General features: G+C 43.3%; 1 long non-coding RNA gene across 1 annotated transcript in view; it reads left to right on the top strand.

The window, feature by feature from the left end:
• The window catches only part of LOC121113393, an 80,980-nt gene extending 61,328 nt beyond the window's left edge, over nt 1-19,652 (top strand). Inside the window, exon 4 of the long non-coding RNA XR_005861505.2 lies at nt 17,716-19,652. This is a non-coding gene — a long non-coding RNA (uncharacterized LOC121113393). The remainder of the gene's footprint in view (nt 1-17,715) is intronic.
• Nucleotides 19,653-19,704: the final 52 nt, after the last annotated feature.

The raw sequence follows: 19,704 nt of genomic DNA, 5'->3' as shown, positions 1-19,704 counted from the left end.
AGGCTCTTCCCTTGGAGTGTGTCTAGCTCCTCTGCAGGCCCTGAGATGTAGTAACGTGCAGCAATGGCACGGTGTGGAAATGTACTTGTTGCTTGTAGGTGGCATAGTTTCTGGACAGAAATGTCTTTTGCAATGCATGAGGCCACCCAAAAGTTTATAGTCATCTCACTGTCTTGCTGGTTCAATTACTTTGTGGTTCCTTGCTTGCTTCCTCTATAAAAGCTCACGTGGTCAACAGGCCACTGTGATTGCTCCCTGTGTGGCAAAACCAGGCTACCCTTAGGCTTTTTGTTCTGGCTGTGAGCTCTGCGGAGCAGGGAACACCACACCTGCGTGTGCCCAGCATCCCCTGCAGCCACATATTCCTCCTGATTGGGCCCAGTAGCACTCAATGCTTGTGGTGAGGGCTGGTGGCACAGCGCAGCCCTGCACCCAGCTTGGGGTGGAGTGTGTTACAGATGTGTCCAGTGCACAGAAAATTAAAATACTTGCCTTGAGCGGGCAGGTTTATGCTCCTGTGTCCGCACACATCCACACAAGTCCCGTCCAGGATCAGACCAGTGCTATGGAAATGGAGGTGAGCTGAGCTAGTAGCCTTCTGCTTAAAAACTGGCATTTTGGCATAAGCTGTCCTCAGCAGCACAGACCAGGGATGAGGAGCTGAAATATCAACTGGTAGATGGGAGGACTGAGACCTTGGAAATGAAGGAGAAGGGTCTGTGCATCTCTTCTTGTTGGGATGTTAAAACCACAGTGTACCAAGCTTTCTGCCTTATCCTTACCTGAAGGATGGGGAGAGAATTGCCCCCGCTCTCTTTAGTGGGGGTGATCCTCCAGTCAGAAACAAAAACTGCAGCATTTGGGTCACTGTCATTATTTTGCTTTGTGTGTTGTAAAAAAAAAATGTTTTGTTGCAACTTGCTCCACACCAGTTCAGTGTTCAAAATCTTGAAGAGCTGTCATGCATGCATTGCATTTTTGATGTGCTGGCGCATGCAAAGCCAGATGAAGGAACATATAGCTAATATCTTGCATTTTGTGTGCTGGATAGGTCAAGTTTGAAGCTGCAGGGACTGAAATTTATGCTTGATTTGGTGCACATGAGTAAGCCTATTGAATTCAAAGTTCAGCATCTGTGCAAGGCTTCAAGACTAGGGACTTACTCTGTAAAGAAAATGATGTTTTCCTGTTGCACTGCTAGGAATTAGAGAAGGCTTTGCTTTTGTTGTCTTTTTCTTATTCCAGTCTGGAAAAGAAACAGCTGCCAGAGAAATCTGTGGATGTGACGTGTTTCAAGAACCTCTCAAACAGTTTATGTTTGTAAGGGAAGTGAGAACTGAAAACCACCTCATCTTCTAGCACAAATATTTGGAAATATCATTAATACATTACTATAATGGGATAATTATTAAATGCTTGGGTACTTAATGTCACATTATGATGGAAATCACTTGATAACATTTTAACGCACTTCTATTATAATTGCTGTGATTCTAGAGGATACACGTGGTTTTACAGCGTCGGTTTTTAAAGACTTACATGGATTTTTAAACTTAGCAGACACAAACCATTGGAGAATAGCCAGTATTCTTGAATGTGCTGTATACACTCTAAGGAGTATTTAACTACATCTTTAGGACCTTGGTTGGAAGCAATTAACATTTCTTCTGAACTTTCAATAATTCATACTTTTTTTTTTCAGCTACAGCTGCAGGTTTGTTTGTTGAAAATAGGCTCAAATGTTCTGTAGGTGCGCGTGGCAGCGGGGACCAGATGAAAATGATAGCCACGCTGCAGGCAACTGGTAACATCTGATTGTTAATGGTCTACATGAGTAGCCACGATTGGCCTAAGTGGTTACTAGGAGCACAACTGATACTCAAGCCAGAAAAGTTTACTTTTGAAGTCACTTTCAAAGAACATACTGCATGTTACTGCATCTGTGTGTTCATTAACAAGAACAACTGGTTGCATTGAGTTACGGCATCTTTAGCTGATGGGCAGAGGTCTAAGGAACGTTGCTTGGGTTTTGTTGTTGTTTGTTTGTCTTTGTGATCCTCCAAATAAACTGGCTTGTGTCTGACACATTTACAAGTTGTGCCTTAGAACATCAGGTAACTGTCTCCCAGACCTGCATGCAGTCAAGTCATTCTCGTACACGATGGCTTTTCTTGCCTAGCTTAGTCTGTAACCCCTAAGACCTGAAATCATTGAATTTGGATGCTCATGATGAGATAAGAATGGAAAGTAGAATTTGTTTTGTTCAGGGCAGCTGCTCACTATGCCTGTGTTGATGCAAGCCTTGGAACACAGTTTGTGAGCTCACTTTATCCTTGTGTCTGGGTGCGCAGCTGTGGAAGAGATGGCTGTAGCCTCTGCAGTGACTAGCCAGGTGGAGCTGGCCTCAGGCAGAGCGGCTGGAGTGCCCTGAAGAGAAATCCTCTTTGAAAGGTCGCAGTGATCTAACAGATGCACCTGGGATCTGAAGTTCAGGGAGAAAACTCAGGACACAGCCATTACAGGGAGAAGAACTATTATTTGGGAACTGTAGTCCAGGTTCAACTTTGCTGAAGTTTCCTCTTTCCTCAGAGATGTACCCTGAAGCAAGGGACTAAAATAGACTTGGATGTGTTCCAGGCTCTGTAGTGTGGTAAATGCATATTGCTCTCTTCCCCCGCTTCAGGAACCATAGTGTTAAAACAAAGCCAAGAATCAATTGTATTCCTGTATTCCCTGACAGTCAAAGCTAGTGTTTCAGGAACAAACTCTTGGGGTTATAATCAAACAGCAGCATCAGTCTTCCCTGTTAGATTTGAGCGGTTGATTGTGCTAAGTAATGCTTTGTGGTCTGTTTTAGAGAAAACATGTGGCTCAGTGTACAGCTAGCGGAGCTGCCTTCTCTACACTAGCTGAACATCTCACCTCTCCCCTTGTCTGCCTTTTTTAAAAGCAAAAGCCCTAAGAAAGTGCCAGACAAATTGTTGTCCCTGTTTCTGATATCATGTCCAAACTTTGGTTATGAATGCTTTGACTAGAAGGCTATCAGAAGCTGTTCTGATAAATAAGTGTTGTAAGGTCCATTACTTCTGTGTTTGTGTTAATTCACTGGGGAGATACAGCGGGAAGAAGGTTAGAAATGTGTCTGCAGATGCTTTGCTGCTGTTCTTGTAAGCCTTGTGCTAGTTAACACAGGATGAGCGAAAGAGAAGAATCGTTGTCCATTTTTGTTCTAGTACGTAGCTTGGTTGTGCAGTCATGTACTTAAACTACATTCCATTTTGTTTTCTTTAAAGAGGCTTTAATAATGCAAGGCACCTTAAGAAAATATATAATTGTGTGCAATTTGCTGCTTAACAGTACATGGCTTCCCATTTGAACCACTGCTTCCTTCTGAAAGCGGGCACGGAGAACATGTCTTCTTCAGATTTAAAGTGTGTTTTCTCCTATGTGTATGGTGACAGAATACATAAAGCTGGTCTTTGGGATGTGCATATGCAAAGTGAGACCGTGATGAAGCATATTTTGAAGTCAGTTTATTACGGCTATTCTGTATATGGCTATTGCTTCCTGTTAGAGAAAGTCACTTCAGCTTCCTTAGCAGCTGTGTCTGTGCCTGCAGGTCCTCCTCTTGTTCTGCTTTTGTTGTGCCAGCCTGCAGCTGGGCTTTTGCTCTTACTGGGATTCTTCTGGGAAGTTGCTGTATATGGTGATCACATGGGATAGTCAAGGAAGGTGGAAAAAAATACTGAATTGAGATTTTAGCTTTAATTTCCCTCCCCTAAAATCCTCATGGAGTGTCCGTCCCTCCCCCCCCCCCCCAAAAAAAAAAAAATATATATATATTTGCAAAAATAAGGACATTAAATGCTTCTAAAGCTGCACTGACTTCCCATATCTTGTAGACTGGCTGCCTGACATCTTCCTGAATGTCTAACTATACTTCTATCACATTCCCTTGTTTCATGGGCATTAAGTTATTGTTATGCATTTGATAAGACCGCACTCCAACTCAGGAAGTCAGGCTGGTATATGAAGCACAGACTGTCTGTTTACTGCTGTATTTTGCTGTGGGTTTGTGCTGGATTCCAGGCAGTGATTTTTAATCTTGAAGATACCAACTGGTGGCAGAGGCATCTACTGATCTGCAAGATTTTCCGTCTCTTCCCTTACGCACCAGATGACAGGGCACATCTTCAGAGCACTGTTCCCAGCTCTGGGTCTTGTAGAGGAGAACATGGCACGTTCGTAATATGCCTGTGCTGGGGCACCAAACCTGCAAACCTAATGTTGTCTCTTGCCTGGCCCCAGGCACACATGCTCCACCAAATGGAGATGACTGCTCTCATCCTAAAGGATGACTGCAGCTGATTTATGTGATTTTCTAATGATGGGAAAAATCATAGTGATGCTGTCCTTGTGCTATTTTTTTTTTTTCTTGTCAAGTCTGCATTTTCTTAGGTAATTTACCACATCAAGGTGAAAGACTTCTGCCTTACAGTTTTTCAGTTCTGAAGCCCACTAAAAACATTCTGGTCAACAAATGTTAAACTTCCAGTAAAAACTTGGTACCATCCTGAAGTGACAATCCTTATGGGGAAAACCCACAAACCAGACTGGCCTGGCCAGATACTTTCATCTCCTTACTACAGCTGAGTAAATGATTCCTATGGTTCATTCCTCATGCCCCTCCGCTTTATTTACTAACACAATAGTAATGGGATCCAAGACAGAGGGTTAAAAGCAAAATCTGATTTCTCTTTTTCCTTTCTTTTTTTTTTCTCCTCTCTTTTGAGGACATGACCCTTTCACATAAAAGCTTCTTGCTTTCCCAATTTCTAATCCCATTGTGGAATGTATGGAGGCAGCAAATAAAGTATAGTTAAATTTGACATAATTATATTTTCAGTAAATATGAAATTCTCTCATTAGTGTTGTAATGAAAAGCTTATCCACCCACTCCCAGGAGAAAAGGCAAACCAGCATTGGATCAAATACTTACAAAAAACAATAGTAAACAGTGTGAGCAATTAATGCTTTCAGTATCTGCTGAGACTGTAAAACCTTGTATTGGCTTCATAGAGAGTGTCCATACTAGAAATCTCTGTCTGGTTCGTTTTGGATTTTGGGGCTGCAAATTGTTGCAGGGTTGCAAGCTTTCTGCAACAGAGGTGACCAGATGTGTCTGCCAAAGGAGGGAGGATGGACACCACAGACGGGATCCACCTTTGCATTAAATCCTTGTGAGAAGGAGGTAACAAGCATGGGGAATGGTTGGTTCTGGGAATGGCCATGAGGGATAGGTCATGTACAGAGGGACGTTGCTTCCCTGCACTTTCTGTGAATGTACAAACATCTAAAACTCCTCAGCTGCAGTGGGACAGAGGACTGGGAAGTAGTGGGAATAGCCCAGCATTGAGGGCTGTGGCATGGACAATAAAATGCTTTTTTTTTTTCTCTCGTCATTCATGTCTCTTGTGAATGGGGATGGTTGGTGAGCAGCAGGACAAGGAGCAGAGCAGTCACCCTGGGTTTCTGTGCCTTGATGGGAACCTGCCTTGCTTTGCAGTAGCAGCACTCACCTCCAGGAGCTCTCCTTCCTTTTGCTTGTTGCAGAGTTTTGCTTTCCACTGCTTTCACCTGAGGTGAGAAGGGGCAGGTTTTTGTTGTGGGAGCGTTGTTAGGTGTCTGCAGGCCTCCAGCCATAATGCTTCTGGGTGGTTGGAAGCACTCTGAGGTGAACGGTGGGAAGAGGATCAGGGTCATGCTTGGACTGTGCTGGGGTTGTGCCATGCCTGCTTACAGCAACAAATGAAACTGAGAAGAAGAGCAGGAAGGTGCTGGTCCTGCCGACTCTACTGAATTGAGAGGGGGAATGCTAGCTGATTTTAAAAAGTTGAGTACAGTACTTATGTATAACAAAAAAAATACATTTACAGTAAAGTAAAAAGCAACAAGAATGCAATTTTAATATAAGCTATTGCTAGTACGATATGAAATTATTTTTCTGTTGTTATATTAGGCGCCAGAGAATCGTCTCAGCCAGAGAACAGCCTGTTTGGTTTATACCTTTTCTTCACAAAATTTGATAAGAAAATGTTGTATTGTTGACATTTGAACAGAAGAGCAATAAGTGATGTAAGATGCTCTGTAGAGCAGCCCTCAGTATTTGTCACTTACAGGGACCAGTGTGTTTGCTCTTACATTTCCGATTAATTATAATCACTCTGGAATTGCATTCTGCATCTTTCAGAAACCACAGTAAGCTATCAAAGGGAAAGCCTGCCTCTGTGTGCAGACATTTCACTGCTATTAGTATCTGAGTACTTAAGCTTATCATGCTATGGGTTTATATTCTCAACAGCGCTGAAAGGCAGAGATGTGATTGTTAGTGCTGTAAAGGCAGAGAGATTCAAGGCCCAACAGCTAGCATTAGTGGTCAACTAATGTGGAACAAGAACTGGCTTTAAATGAAAAATGAAGTCGTAGGAGCTTTTGGCCCTCTGATGAATGTAGTGTTATGTAGTGATTGTGAATTAAGCAGCAGCTCCTTCTCATAGGGCAAGATCTTTCTCCAGCCTCTCCTTTGGAATCTCCCTCTGTTCTCTCTTTGTCCAGTCCTGACTTGAAAGCAGAAAGGTATGTTGTCTTTCTGAGCCCGTGGAAACACGGCAGTGTGCTAGGATCCTCGGACATGGCACTGGTGGAGGCAGAAGTTTATTCTGGGCTGAAGTGCTGAGGACTTTGTGCTAGCAATACCAGATGACACTGAGAGGGCTGATTGCTGAGCCTCTGCAAAGTCCTGGCAGACTTGCATGCATCTTAAATGTGTGCCTGGTAATAAACGTGCTGTAGAAGAGACTTGAACATCTGGTCACTTCATTCTAGTATTTCTTAATTTATAAGGATATGAAAATTTGAACATGATATTCGAGATAAAGTTACCAATCTGATAAGATTCGTTACACATGAATGAGCATTGTTCTTGTGAATATGGGATGGAACTATTACTGGATCAGCTGTGCCTCTGGCTCATTAGCAATGTACATTTCTGAGTTGGAAATCTACTTCATCTAAGACTTAAAACTTGTATGAGTATCCCAAACTCTCTCAGAATGCTGCTGAAGTGCTGCATACCCAGGAAAAATTGTTCACCATATTCTGCACGTGCAGCTTGGAGAGCAGCTGACTTCTTATTTTAAGAGTCAAAACCTTTGGCAGACAAACTGTTTAATATGTTGCATGCCTGTCATGTGAGCATGCTTTCTGGGGTGCCTTTTCTTGGGAAAGCAGAGCTAGAGAAGGGACAGCCCATAACCAACTCAGCTGGGGAAAACCTCTCCAAGTCTTAATGGAACCTGAAAACAAATCAGGCTGGTGCGGAAATGAATGGCTAATTTCAAAGACTTTTTCATTCCATGGGAAGAGAATGACCAGAATGACCATGTTTATGAACATTAGCAGCATTTACTCATGGTGGTCCTGACTCAGGAAACAACATCCACCCAATTCTTGCTTTTATTCTTTGTGAAGAGCAGACCAAACGTTTGGTGGTGCTGCTTTTGTTTAAACCTCTGTCCCCTGCCCATCTCCCAGCTGTGCTGTAAGTGATGGCTTACAGTTCACCCTGACTGTAGGATGCCAGCAGGTGCCCCAGGGTGATGCCATGCTTTCCAGCCCCTGGGGTACTTGTGGTACTTTCCATGACCTGCTGCAGTCTGGGATCCCAAGGCAGTGCTGTAGTGACTCACCTCCTGCCCTGTCCCATGCATGCTGCTCTCACCACTCCTGTTTCTTTAGCTGGAGGGCAGCACTGACTGGCCAAAGCCAAGCTCTTTGGTCTCCCGGTTTTCCTAGGGATTGTGCATTCTGGAAGAAGACTGAACAAGGAATCTTGTTACCCATATAAACTATGAGGCCTAAATGAGGCAAGTGCTTACTGTTGAAGCCCTTTAAGGCAAAGGATCCATAGTACATGGGCCAGCTTTCTGGCACCTCCTGCACACCTGGCAGCACAGCCAAAGCCAGACACGGTGTTGACATCCTGGGCACAGCGTGGCAGCCCTGGGAGGGCTTTGAAGGCAGGAAAAATTACAACAGGTTAAAAAGTTAACCATATTGTTCTGTGGGAGCCTGAAAAGACAGCAAGCTTGAACTGACTCCTTAAGTTTCTTCAGATTTTTTTTTTCTTTGTTTTGTGAAACATGGAGAAATAGAGCTAAGGGTTACTGTGGAAATACGGGGTCAGGATGAGTGCTTCTGTCCAGGGACTCTCAGCCCAGCTTTTGGCCGATATGTCTGCAAATATTACACCCCTTCTGTTGCAAGTAAAGATCAGCATTTGGATTTATGTTTCTTCTGAAGACTAAAGCATTGTTTATTAATGCCTACTAAGGCTTTGAGTAATCTTGGAGAGCAGTGGGTTTTTTTGTTGTTGTTTTTTTTGAAAATATTTCCCAAATCATGATTTTTTTTTCCTTTAAGTTACCACTCGGTGCCATAGTTGCTGTTGCCCTGTGTGGCTAGCCAGCAGTGCCAGCCACATGAGCAGTCTTTTGGATCAGTAAATTTGTCTGTTTTCAGGGCAGGGAAGCATGTTCCTCCTCCATCTTTGCCCCATAACAAAATTACAGCAAACTGGGGAAGAGAATTCTGTTAATCACAGTAGTCAATTGGGGAATCATTAGCTCAGATTTTACACACTATTTGTAATTTGCTTTAGGGTCTGTAGCCTAATTCTTTCCTTTGAGTTAATTAAAATATGTTTGAATTTGACAGACATTTCCAAATCTCCCTGCAATCCAGGAGGAAGGGTAGATTTTTTTTGTCATCCTCCATCAAGTACAGAGGCTCTGAGCGCAGAAGAATTTCACTACAATGCTGCAAGGTTGTTTACCTTAGCTCCTTCACAAAAGATAATCCAACAAATTACATTAATTATAAACCAATATGTTCTGTTCAATTCCCACATGAGCCAAACCTGGGTATGAGCATCTGCTCTTATTTTCTGAGCTGGGTTTTGAGGACAAGACTCACAACAATGCTCAATCCATAATTAACAGAAAAATTAAAGATGCAACATCCCTTGCATCCTGCTTTTTGAAGCAGCGTGTTTAAAAATATACATGCACTGTCCTGGCAGTTTTGATTCGACTTAAAAAAAAACAACAAAAAAACAAAAACACACACACACAAACAATACTCTATTGTTACCCCTGGTGTGTTTTTGTTTGTTTAAAATATTTACATTAATGTTGGGCTTAAAATAAACATGTAAATACTTTCCATAAGAAAAAAATGATTCATAATTCCCTCTTGTGCCACGGGTTTTTTTTTTTTTCTTTTCAATTGTTTCTCTCCCTCCCCCCAGGATGACCTCTTTTCATACAGTGTGGTTTATTCTGCATTAAGGATATTGTTTTCCTTATGAAAAAAGGACTACTTGGGCTTCTTCTTATTTTACTTTTTTTAAGTGGCATATTTTTTCAGTTTCATTTCATAACAGGAAACAAAAGAGAACGTGATTGTTTGACCTGGTTACCGAAGAAATATTTGGCTAATAAAAATCCCATTCACGTGATGCCAAGTTCTGCTCATTGTTTATGGTGAGCATGTCTATACAATTATGCTCCATTTGCATGTCGAAGGAGTGCAGGAAAGAACGCTTTGTGGTTTAGGCACTAGCCTGGCACTTGAGATAAGAGATCAGTTCCCAGCTGCGTAGCAGACCAACTTTGAGCAGACTGCAAATTTCTGTGGCTTACTTTTGCAAACTCAGCCTCTGAAGGCTGTGGGCCCCCACCTTTAGGACCAGGCCTGTTGTGGCCCCTCCAGTCTGCATGGTCTTCACCTCAGCCTGTTGCAGGAACAGGGCTGAAGGCATAGCTGACTTAGTCTGGAGTTATCAATCGGTGCTTAGCAGAGGTCACACAGCAAGTGGCGTAAATGATTATTTGGTTGCTATGTTCTGTTCCCATTTTAGGGAGGAGGAGCTGGACTTTTTGCTAACGAAGGCCTTTTTAGTATGTGTAGCCTAGCTGGTGGGTTTGCCTCTACACATGGTGGTGCCAGCAACAGCTGTGGGGCCTGCTGGGCTGTCCCCTTGCTGGGACCCTGCAGAACCCTGCACTACTGTTGGAGATGAGTGCAGTTGCTGCCCCGCTTGTACCACTGCACTGTAGGCAAGTTGGATTTCCTGCATTTCATGCAAGCCTTGTTTTAATGAATAAATCATTGATGAGAAGACAATAGAAACTCATTAACTACAAGGAAAAATATAACATGGAAAAGCTTCATGTGTTGGAAAGTGTGTCTTCTGCAGAGAGAGAGAGTGGGGCTGCTGCTCAGAAAGCCAAGGCATACAGCTACTGGAGGGTCAGAGCTGTCTCCTGCCCCTCAAGCCTTGCCATGTCCCCGGGCCTGCAGCACAACTTGAGCTGTGAGCACACTGCAGAAAGCAGGATGTGGTGAACCCGGCCCCGAGGGGCTCCCTGCCTGGCAGCACAGTGGGAGCTGTGGAGCAGTTCGGGGAGAGACTGCTGGAGCTGTTCTGCAGTGACTGGTTAGTTTAGAGGGTTTTTCTTGTCTAGCTCTAATTGCTGGAAGGGCCGTGAGCCTGGATGTACTGTTCAGGAATAGCAGCTCTTGCTAAGCCCTCAGATCCTCCGCACTTGTTATTCTGCTGTTCTTGGTGCTCCCCGTGCCACTTGCATAGGCAAGGCTCACTCATGCCGTTCCTAATGGGACAGCAGTGCTCCTGGGGCTGTTGTTGTGGGCACAGTTCCATTTGGACAGTATCTCTGTCTTCCTGGGCTGTGTGTGGGTAACTCATGTCCTTGGTGAGAGAAGCTTTCACACAAAGGCATATCTGAACCAGTCTCCAAATGTAAAAAATAATAAACAGACAGCTCTTAGTTTCTCTCACATCTTTGATCATTTCTCCTCCCACTTAAAATGTGGTCCTTGCATTCTGGGACAGATGGGTGCCAAAACCTCTTCCTTTGCTGGGAGCGCGAGGTTTTCAGCTGCGCAGTTTGCAGCGCACACTTGAGGAGAAGCCTTCTGCCTTCAGTGCTGCTCCTGGGGAGATGTGTGTTCCCGCGCAGCAAAAGCATGTGCTGTGCAGCAGCCCCTGCTTGGTAGGACTCGGAAAATCACTTCAGAATGGCACAGTGTGAACACTGCATGCCCAATGTGTGATATTAAAACACTTAGAACTGGATCAAATCAAACCCGGTTTTCACCACAAATGTGCAGAGGCTGTTCTTGTTTGAAGACTCTATCCATGCCAAGTTCCATCTTTCCACACTGAGCTGCTTTAAAGAAAAGGAAAAAAAAAAAAAAAAGCCCTGTGTATGTATGTATTTATGTAGCTGAACGTTTTTTAATCACATTTAATACAAAAATATTGCCTTTTGGCAGAGAGTCAGCCAGTAGGTGTTGGATCCAGAACGCACTGTAAAATTACAAGTGACTGTAAATGACGTTTACACCCCGTAAATCTGGTAAGGAAGTGTTCAGGTCAAAAAATCAAGGCCTTCAAAGCTGAGAAATGACAGAATTAATAATTGAATTGAGCTCTTTGTGTGTCTGAACACGTGCGTGTATTTATAGTTTCAGTTACGTGACTGCTAATTTTTTTCCATGAGACCCATCTCTCCTGGTGTGTAGGTGGTGACTCAGTTCTCTTGCGCCGCATATGGATTTTCACGACCCAAGCCCTAGCAAGTTACCCCTCAATGTCTGTGCTAGGTGGCCCAGGCCACAGGACTCCCAGGTCAGGAGCACGCCAGTGTGGAAACTTGAGCACTGAGCCTATGAAGAGGCCATTACAGAGGCAGGACCATGCTCTGAGCAAATGCTTCTGCCTGTCCTCAAGCCCCGGAAGCCAGGCGTAGCAGTAGTTGGTACATGCAGTTTGCTGTTTAAACCATCTCCAAAGAGGTTCCATAGCTTCCCATATAAGGCATATTCCAGCGCAAAGCTACCTTTGCATTTCTTTATTCCTTCTAGTCATAATCAAAGTGACGTTTGCAGTGTATCAAGGAGTTTGCAGTTCCTTTCTGTGCTATTTCTAATATTGCTGGAGAGCAATTGCTCAATGTCTTTTTCATAACCTCTTTTGGAAGAGCCTTATCGTGTAATCTGGTGTTTCTAAACAAAAGTTTACAATAAAAGCTGTCACTTGGAGCAAAGATTCAAAAAGCAAAGGCACGTCTGTGTGTTATTTCATCGGTTCTGCATTGCAGAACCTTTTGGAACCCACCACAGCTTGAAAGGAAAACCTTCAGAAAGCATTTTTATATTATTGGATTTTGGAGTTATTTTCAGTTTGGGGGATATTAGGTTTCCACATATTATAGTTGGCTTAAGCTTTCTTATTTGCTTGAGGTTTTCTGCTCTTAGGATGATTTTTTTTTTTTAATTTTATTTTTTTTTTTAATTCTTTCTATTTTAAAGCAATGTGTTCATTATACTTGGATCTGTAGTTTGGAGTCACTTCTCTTACTGGAGGATTGAATGGCATTTCAACATGTGTAAGGAGTTTAACCAAATTAAGTGGCATTTATTGAATGATCTTGTTTTTATTTATTTACAAAGTTCACTAGGATATTACTCACTATGGCTCAAGTCTGATTTTGATCTGAGGTCCGGGCCTGAGCAAGGGACCAAAAGAAGGGCAAATTAAGCAAGAACATCAGTAACAACTCTTTCAAATTAACTTGTAAAGTAAGTGAAAACTGAGCAAAGGAAAACAGAGAATGGGGAAACCCACAGTTACTGCAGCGTGGTGAGGTGGTGGTGTGACCAGAGCAGAGCTGGCCACGAGTGTCTCGGAGCAGCAGCCATGGCAGCTGCCTTGCTCCTGGCAAGGTGCAGACCGGGCTCTCACTTGGCTTTCACCCTCAGCAGGTGGGAAAGGTTTTGACTTGGCATTTGTATCACTTAACCTAGGCCGCTAAAGGAAGTGCTCCAGCTCAGGTATCAGTGCAGTGGAGAGTCCCCTTTCTCTTCCAGCTCGCCCTGAGGAGCCAGCTGCCTGGGTTTGATGAGCAGACAGGGAGGCTGGTTCCATGCAGGGCACTAGCACTCCCCAGAGCAGACAGCTGCCCGCCTTGTGGGTCTCAGCCCTCGTCCTCAATGGGTTGCCCTATTGCAGCCATCTCTGGACACTGGCCTCTGCGACAGTCACACCCAAGCTTTTTATCACTGCAAAATATACTGTGTCCCTTTTATTGCATTTAGAAAAATTAGCCTGTTACAAAACAGCTGGCTGCTTTGAGGGCGTGCAAGTATGTGTCTGACAGCACATGCTTTTACTTTTTAATGAACTATTTCCCATGGCTTCATCTTACTTCCACAGTCTATTTTTGTTGTTGTAATGACACTGGTCAGTGAAGCTCAGAGGAAATCAGTCATCAAGATGCACGGTGCTGAAGTGGTGTTTCTGCTAGGGTGGGGATTGTGTTAATGCCTTTGGAGATTTCTTGCTGTTGTCACTGCTGCATCAACACCATAATGCAGAACTACCTAAATTGAACCAAGAGGCAAAATGTGGAGCTATGTAACTAAGTTACCTGAGAAAAATTTCTTGGGACGTTCATTTTAACTCATGCTAGCACAGTCAAAGTGACCCCTAATACGTTCTGTTGGGATGCGTGGCATCTGTTACCTTGCTCTAATGCACAGGATTTTCTTCTGTTTCCTCATTAGCAAATCTGGCCTGGAATCTTGAAACTTCAACCTTTTGAAAGTGTGGAAGAAAACTAAAATAACGAGGTTTTGGGAAGTAAGGTTCTTTAATTAGTCAGGGTTAGATCAGAGTTTAGATTAAAGGTCCTCCCAAAGAGGCCATCTGTAACTTTTTTGGGGCAGCTGTTTCACAACTTCTCTCTTTCCCTGTCCTGTTCCACCTGCGGGCTCCTCTTTCCTATACTGTTCTGTGCTGCAGTTCTCTCAGTTCAGGTTTATGTGAGCCTGGTCTATGAGCCTAATTCTGCAGTGGGTGGTTACATCCTATCAAGCAGATTGGATTTCTTGAGGCCTAAAGAAATAGTGTTGGTTATCTTCCCTTAAGTTCTCCCTGTTCCTTAATCACTATGACATTTTTAGGGTATTCCTTTTGCTTTCACTGCCTTCTCTTGCTTCACCTCTGATCAGACTCTGATAAGGGTGAAGGGACTCCTAAGGGACTCTGCTCAGTCCCTTCACATTTTTGCAGAATGACCTCAATAAATTCTCATTCTTTTTGGGGAGAAAATGAGGAAAAACCCCAGACAAAGTGAAACACTGACTGTTCTGCTCAGCAGCCCTCGTGGCATTTGGTTCCCATCACTGCTGTAATACTTTGGCATGTATGGATGGTGTTGTATTTATGCCTCTCCATGCACAGCCTTAAACGTAGTAAATCTAATTATTCTCGAGTTCTCCCTTCGGAGGCTCTACCTCAGTGAGGTAAGATCTTGAAAGATATGAGCGACCAGTGACCTCCAAGTTTCTTGTTCTTTAGAATAAACTCTGCTTATTCATAGGTCTGGGGGGTTTTCTGTGATTCTTTACACACCGTGGATATGCTCAGGTAGCAGAGTAATAAAGGACTACTAATCCTATTACTTAGTCTTTAATAACTCATGAAATAAAACTACTGGAAAATCATTCTTTCATGGAGAGAACTGTCTCTTCCCTTCCTTTTTAGGCAATAACCCATGATATTTGCGACTGCAAATGTGGGAAATCCTACTCCTTTTTTTTTACTCAATTTTTGTTTCAGTGTTGATCATATTTTTACCTAAAACTAAATTTCATCAGCTTCAGATGTCTTGTTAACACAAAATTAAGACAACAACAACTTGTAAATTGTAAAATTTATGAAAATAAAAATGGATTAATATTTGATGAAGCATCCACAAAAAGAGACTTAATTGTTCATGTATTATTTACGGTCTATGGGGAACAATTTATCTTGTTTTTACCTTTTAGAGCAGCCCCGGAGAGCTGTGAAGCAGAGCCATCTCGGAGCAGGCAGGGTTGATGTTTCTTCTTCCTGGGGGCTCTTCCTCACAGTAGCTGGCAGAAGGCAGGTAGCAAGCCCTGTGGTGCTGGCAGCCAAGATCCCACCTTCCCCTGCAGACCTGCTCTTGGGTTCTAATGTGGGCTCTGTCTTGCAAGCAGAGGATGTGGTGTGAGGAGTCCTGCTGTTGTCCAGCTATTCCTTCTTTATATTCCCTGACTCTTTATATTCTAGCTGAGGCAGACCCTGTTCCTCCACTGTCTGGGCAGTAGCAGCTCTCTGAGATGGGAATGCAGATGGCATTGTCAAGTGCTCACAGCTGCTCGCAGCATGGCTGCTTACAGCCCAGACCAGCCTGCTCTTAGGCCCCAGGCTACTGTCACAGGCTTTCCCTGGTGTCTTGCATCAACCTGAGTGTGGTGGCACAGTGTGAGATTGTCCAGCCTGTGAGCTCCACTGCGGTCTGCAACACTGACGCTCCTTTCTGAGGTCAGGGTGGACTGGTGGGGGAATTTTGTGCTGCAGGTGGGTAGAAGACAAAGCCTGCTGGATGACTTCTGAGTAGTCGTTAGTTGGGTTTCTATCTGTGCATGTATCTGTGTATACTCTCTTTGTAAGCTAGATGAGTGGATCGCAATATGAGTATGTTCCTTCTGTTCTTACGGATGCATGAAAGCAGTTTTGTCTCTTCAGCTGCCTTGGTCATCTTTTCTTTTTTTTTTTTTTTTTGTCTTTTCCCTCCCTCCACCCCCACTGTCTATTCATGCAGATTTGGGTAGAAATGGGAGATGGAACCTCTCCTTTTCCTTGGGAAAGAGAACTTGGCAATGGCAGTCAATACAATAGAAAATGTTTCTCTACTCCGCCAGCAGATAAGTACTTACAGGGGTTTCTCATTAGTGAATGTTGTTGCAGGCAATAATGTGAGGTCTAAAAGTCACTTTGCCAGAGATCAACTTTTGATAAATATATTTTAATTTCTTTATTGAGTTTTAAAGTACAACAGCCATTGTTGAATAGGTGCAACTGAAAACATGTTAAATAGCCTTCAACTCTTCACATTTGTATTGAACATCATCTCCAGGAGTGACATTTCTTGTTACCATGGAAACAAATTTGACATTTCAAAAATACATTTATTGCTGGGTCACTAAGATAGGAATTCTGAAAGAAAAAAGGTCAGAATATTTCCTTGTCTCAGAGATATCATACAGTTTGCTATATTCCTTTGGAGGAAAAAAAATATATATGGTATCGTTTGTAAAATAGCAGCCTCCAGCTTGATCCAGTTTGAAAATATTTTGACAGGTTGGTGGCAGTGTTACAGGTCAATAAAACGTGTTTCAGTCTCTGGGATTTTGCAAAGTGATTGAAACTGTTTCTTGGATCAGGACCTTTTCTGAATCAGTTCTTGTTCCTAAGGACTCTCAGTCATGAGTTTCATAATTGCAGTAGCTGTTCTCTACTTCATTTATCCTGATAGAAAACATTTGAAAAATAGATGTCAAGATTTTATTTCGGATCCAGGGAAAGAAAGTTTAACTGGAATTATGCCGAAGTTTTGTCCCAGATATTGTATTTAAAATAAATTTTGGAAATTAATTAATCAGAGCTAAAGATTGTTACTAAAGAATGCGCACGTGCGTATGTAAAAAATTATGCATCATTCAGTGTTTTATTAAGATGGGTCAAACTGCTCTTTACTACTTTAGTGTAGCTTTGTAATGATATATTATAAATGAAATACTGATAAAATGAAAGGACTGATTACCAGTGAAAGTGAAATTACTGCATGAATTTGAAAGACTGATTTCCAAGTGATTTACCTTTTACATGTAGTTGTTGAAAGCTAACCATGATTGGAGAGTAGAATATAGCCTGCAGCACGATCTTTATCATTTGTACATGCAAATAATGGCTTTGAGCAGGGAAAAAAAAGTGGAGGGGAAGAGGATTGTTTTTTTTTGGAAAAGTCCAGCTCATGCAAATGCTACTGAGCAACCACAGCAGATGTATGCGTGGAGACACGTGTGTAGGTTGGACCTCATGCAGACTCTGAACCTGGGTGCAAGGCAGCCCTGTTCTGTGCACCCGACTTGCTCTTGCATCCTGCGAAGCTGTCCTAGAAAGGCTACTTGGCTTCCAGACGAGCTGGCTTGTATCTGGCCAGCCTGGTGCGTAGACAGCATCAGTGGGTGTCTGTCTGCCCACATCTGCGTAGACGTGCATCCACAGAGAGTCAACATAAATGTATTTTGTTAGCAAAAGAAATACTACTGGGGTGGGATTGCTTCTTCTCAAGTCTGTATTTCTGCTGCTTTGTCCCACACGTTTTCTGAGCATCACAAGAGGGAGAATCTCCTGATTCAAAGCCATTTCAGAAGCAACATTAATTACCGTGCCAAGTTGAATTGTCATTGTGCTGTGCGGGGACTGGGGAGGAGTACCTCCCATTAATATCAATGGATGAGTCCTGTGATGAAACCCTCAAGGACCACACAGAAAAGTGACCTACTTAGGTATTAACACTGCTGTTGCTTAGACTCATACCTGCCTTCAAATTCAGAAAGACTTCCACATCTTAAAATGTAGCAATCCAAGTTTATTGTATAAGAGGAAAAAAATAATTGCCTTTGGTGACCAGGGGTAAGGATATTGGTGAATAACAGAAATTTTTGAACAGTCTTTCCTCCTCCTTGTTTTTACAGTGAGAACAGCCTGGGCTGAGCTCTGCTCCTCTTTGCATCTGGACTTGCATAAAATCAAACCGGGCCAGCAGTTTGTCTACTCCAACTAAAATGTAAATGGAAAATGTGCAATACATGCATTAAAAAAAAACAAAAACAAAACAAAACAAAACAAACAAACAAAAAAAAAAAAACCAAAAAACAAAAACCAAAAAAACAGTGCAGGAGGCGTTTATGCGTGTCTCACAGTGAGGTTGTAGCCAGCAGTGCAGAAGAATGAATCTTCATTTTCTGCTCGTTTCTTTCAAGTACCTTGTTTCTGTTTAGAAAGCAAAGTGTTAAGTATTTGCAAATACAACAGCCCTGCAAACATGCTAGCTTACAACTTCTCCCCAGCTGTGTCTTTAATGACCTTGGACATTAGAGAACATTTACTGAGAGGGGATGTTGCCCAGGCCACTGGGGTTATCTGCTGCCCTCTCTGAGCACATTCCCTCCAATAGCTGACCTAGCTGAGTTAGGAGGAGGAATGGGTTTCAACAGCGCTACAAACAGTGTTGATGCTACAGAGGCAGAGGGGCTTCTGAGATTAGCATCTGTATTTATGGTGCTGAGTAAAGCCAAGTCAAACTTGAAGGTAAAGACACTAGTTAATATTTTAAGTAAGTCCCAAATTAGCTGCAAAACTAACAGGAATGCTTTCTTAGTATTGGCAGCTTTGAAGTACTCTGGAACAGTTTGGTACACCTCCATTGGGCTCATTGGAGAGCTTGTGAGGTGAGTGTGGCTCATTCAGTTACGTGTACACAGGGTTGGAATCCCAAATAATGAGCAGAATTGTTGTCTACAGTAATGCGTAAGAAAAAGTATACGTGATGGAACCCAGTCAGAGCTGAAGTTCCTAGCAGTGTGCTTGGCCACGATAACCAGCAAAGGATAAAAATAATATGTGTTTAATACTAGGAATTCTCTGTTTCGGGTAGCACTAGGGGATCTGTGAAGGACTGAGACATCTTTGTTTTATGCAGAACATCCCTGCAGGATGAAAATCTCCTGTCTTTTAAAGGCGTTCTCTTCTGAAGCAGTTCGTTGTCCCTGGTAGCATCTGTCCTCCTCAGGCCCTGGTGTCATCCTCTGAGAAGCACACACCTCACGTTCCCAGGCCAGGAAGCAAGCAGTCTGTTGCCTTCTCTTCTTTCTTGCCATGAAACCATCATGCTTCTGGCCTTCTTTGCTCATCCCCATGGGTTTCGCTGCTGGTGACTGTCTGCAACAGCTTGCAGCAGGAGGACTACGTCCAAGTGAAAGCCGGCAATGAGCGGTGTCCCCCGGGAGTCTGTCTTTAGACCTTACTCTTTGACATCGTTATCAGTGACGTAGACGAGGGGGTTCAGTGCACCCTCAGCAAGCTTGCAGTCGACACCAAGCTGGTGCAGTTAGGACGACAAAAGGAAGGGATGCTGTCCATCGGTGGCTGAACGAGCTTGAAAGATGGGCGCATGTGAATCCAATGAGGTTTCCCAAGGCCATGTTCAAGGTATTGCACTTGGGTCAGGGCAGTTCCATATATGAGTACAGACTGGAAGAAGAACTCCTTGAGAACAGTCCTGCTCAGAAAGACTTAGAGTCCCGATAGATTAAAAAGCTAATGTGAGCGAGCAGTGTGTGCCCGCAGCCCAGAAGGTCAACAGTATCCTGGGCTGCTTCAGGAGAGGAATGACCAGCAGGGAGGGGGAGGGTATTATCCCTCTCTACTCTGCCTTCATGACGTCCCAGCTGGAGTACTGTGTCCAGCTCTGGGGCCCCCAGTACAGCAGGGATGCAGAAATGTTGGAGCAGGTCCAGAGGAGGGCCACAAAGATGATCAAAGGGCTATGGAGGTAGAAACAGCAACCCCAACTGCCTTGTCTATAAAAAAGACTTTTTTATTAAAACAAATTATTTTTATCTTCTCTCCGAAGCAGACTGAGAGGTCGATGTTCGCCTCCCAGTCCGCCAGAGCCATTCCCT

This window comes from Gallus gallus, chromosome 7 (assembly GCF_016699485.2).
Source record: "Gallus gallus isolate bGalGal1 chromosome 7, bGalGal1.mat.broiler.GRCg7b, whole genome shotgun sequence".
In the NCBI taxonomy this organism is placed as follows: Eukaryota; Metazoa; Chordata; class Aves; order Galliformes; family Phasianidae; genus Gallus; species Gallus gallus.
The sequence above is the reverse complement of the archived record's forward strand: the minus strand, read 5'-3'. Positions and strand labels throughout refer to the sequence as shown.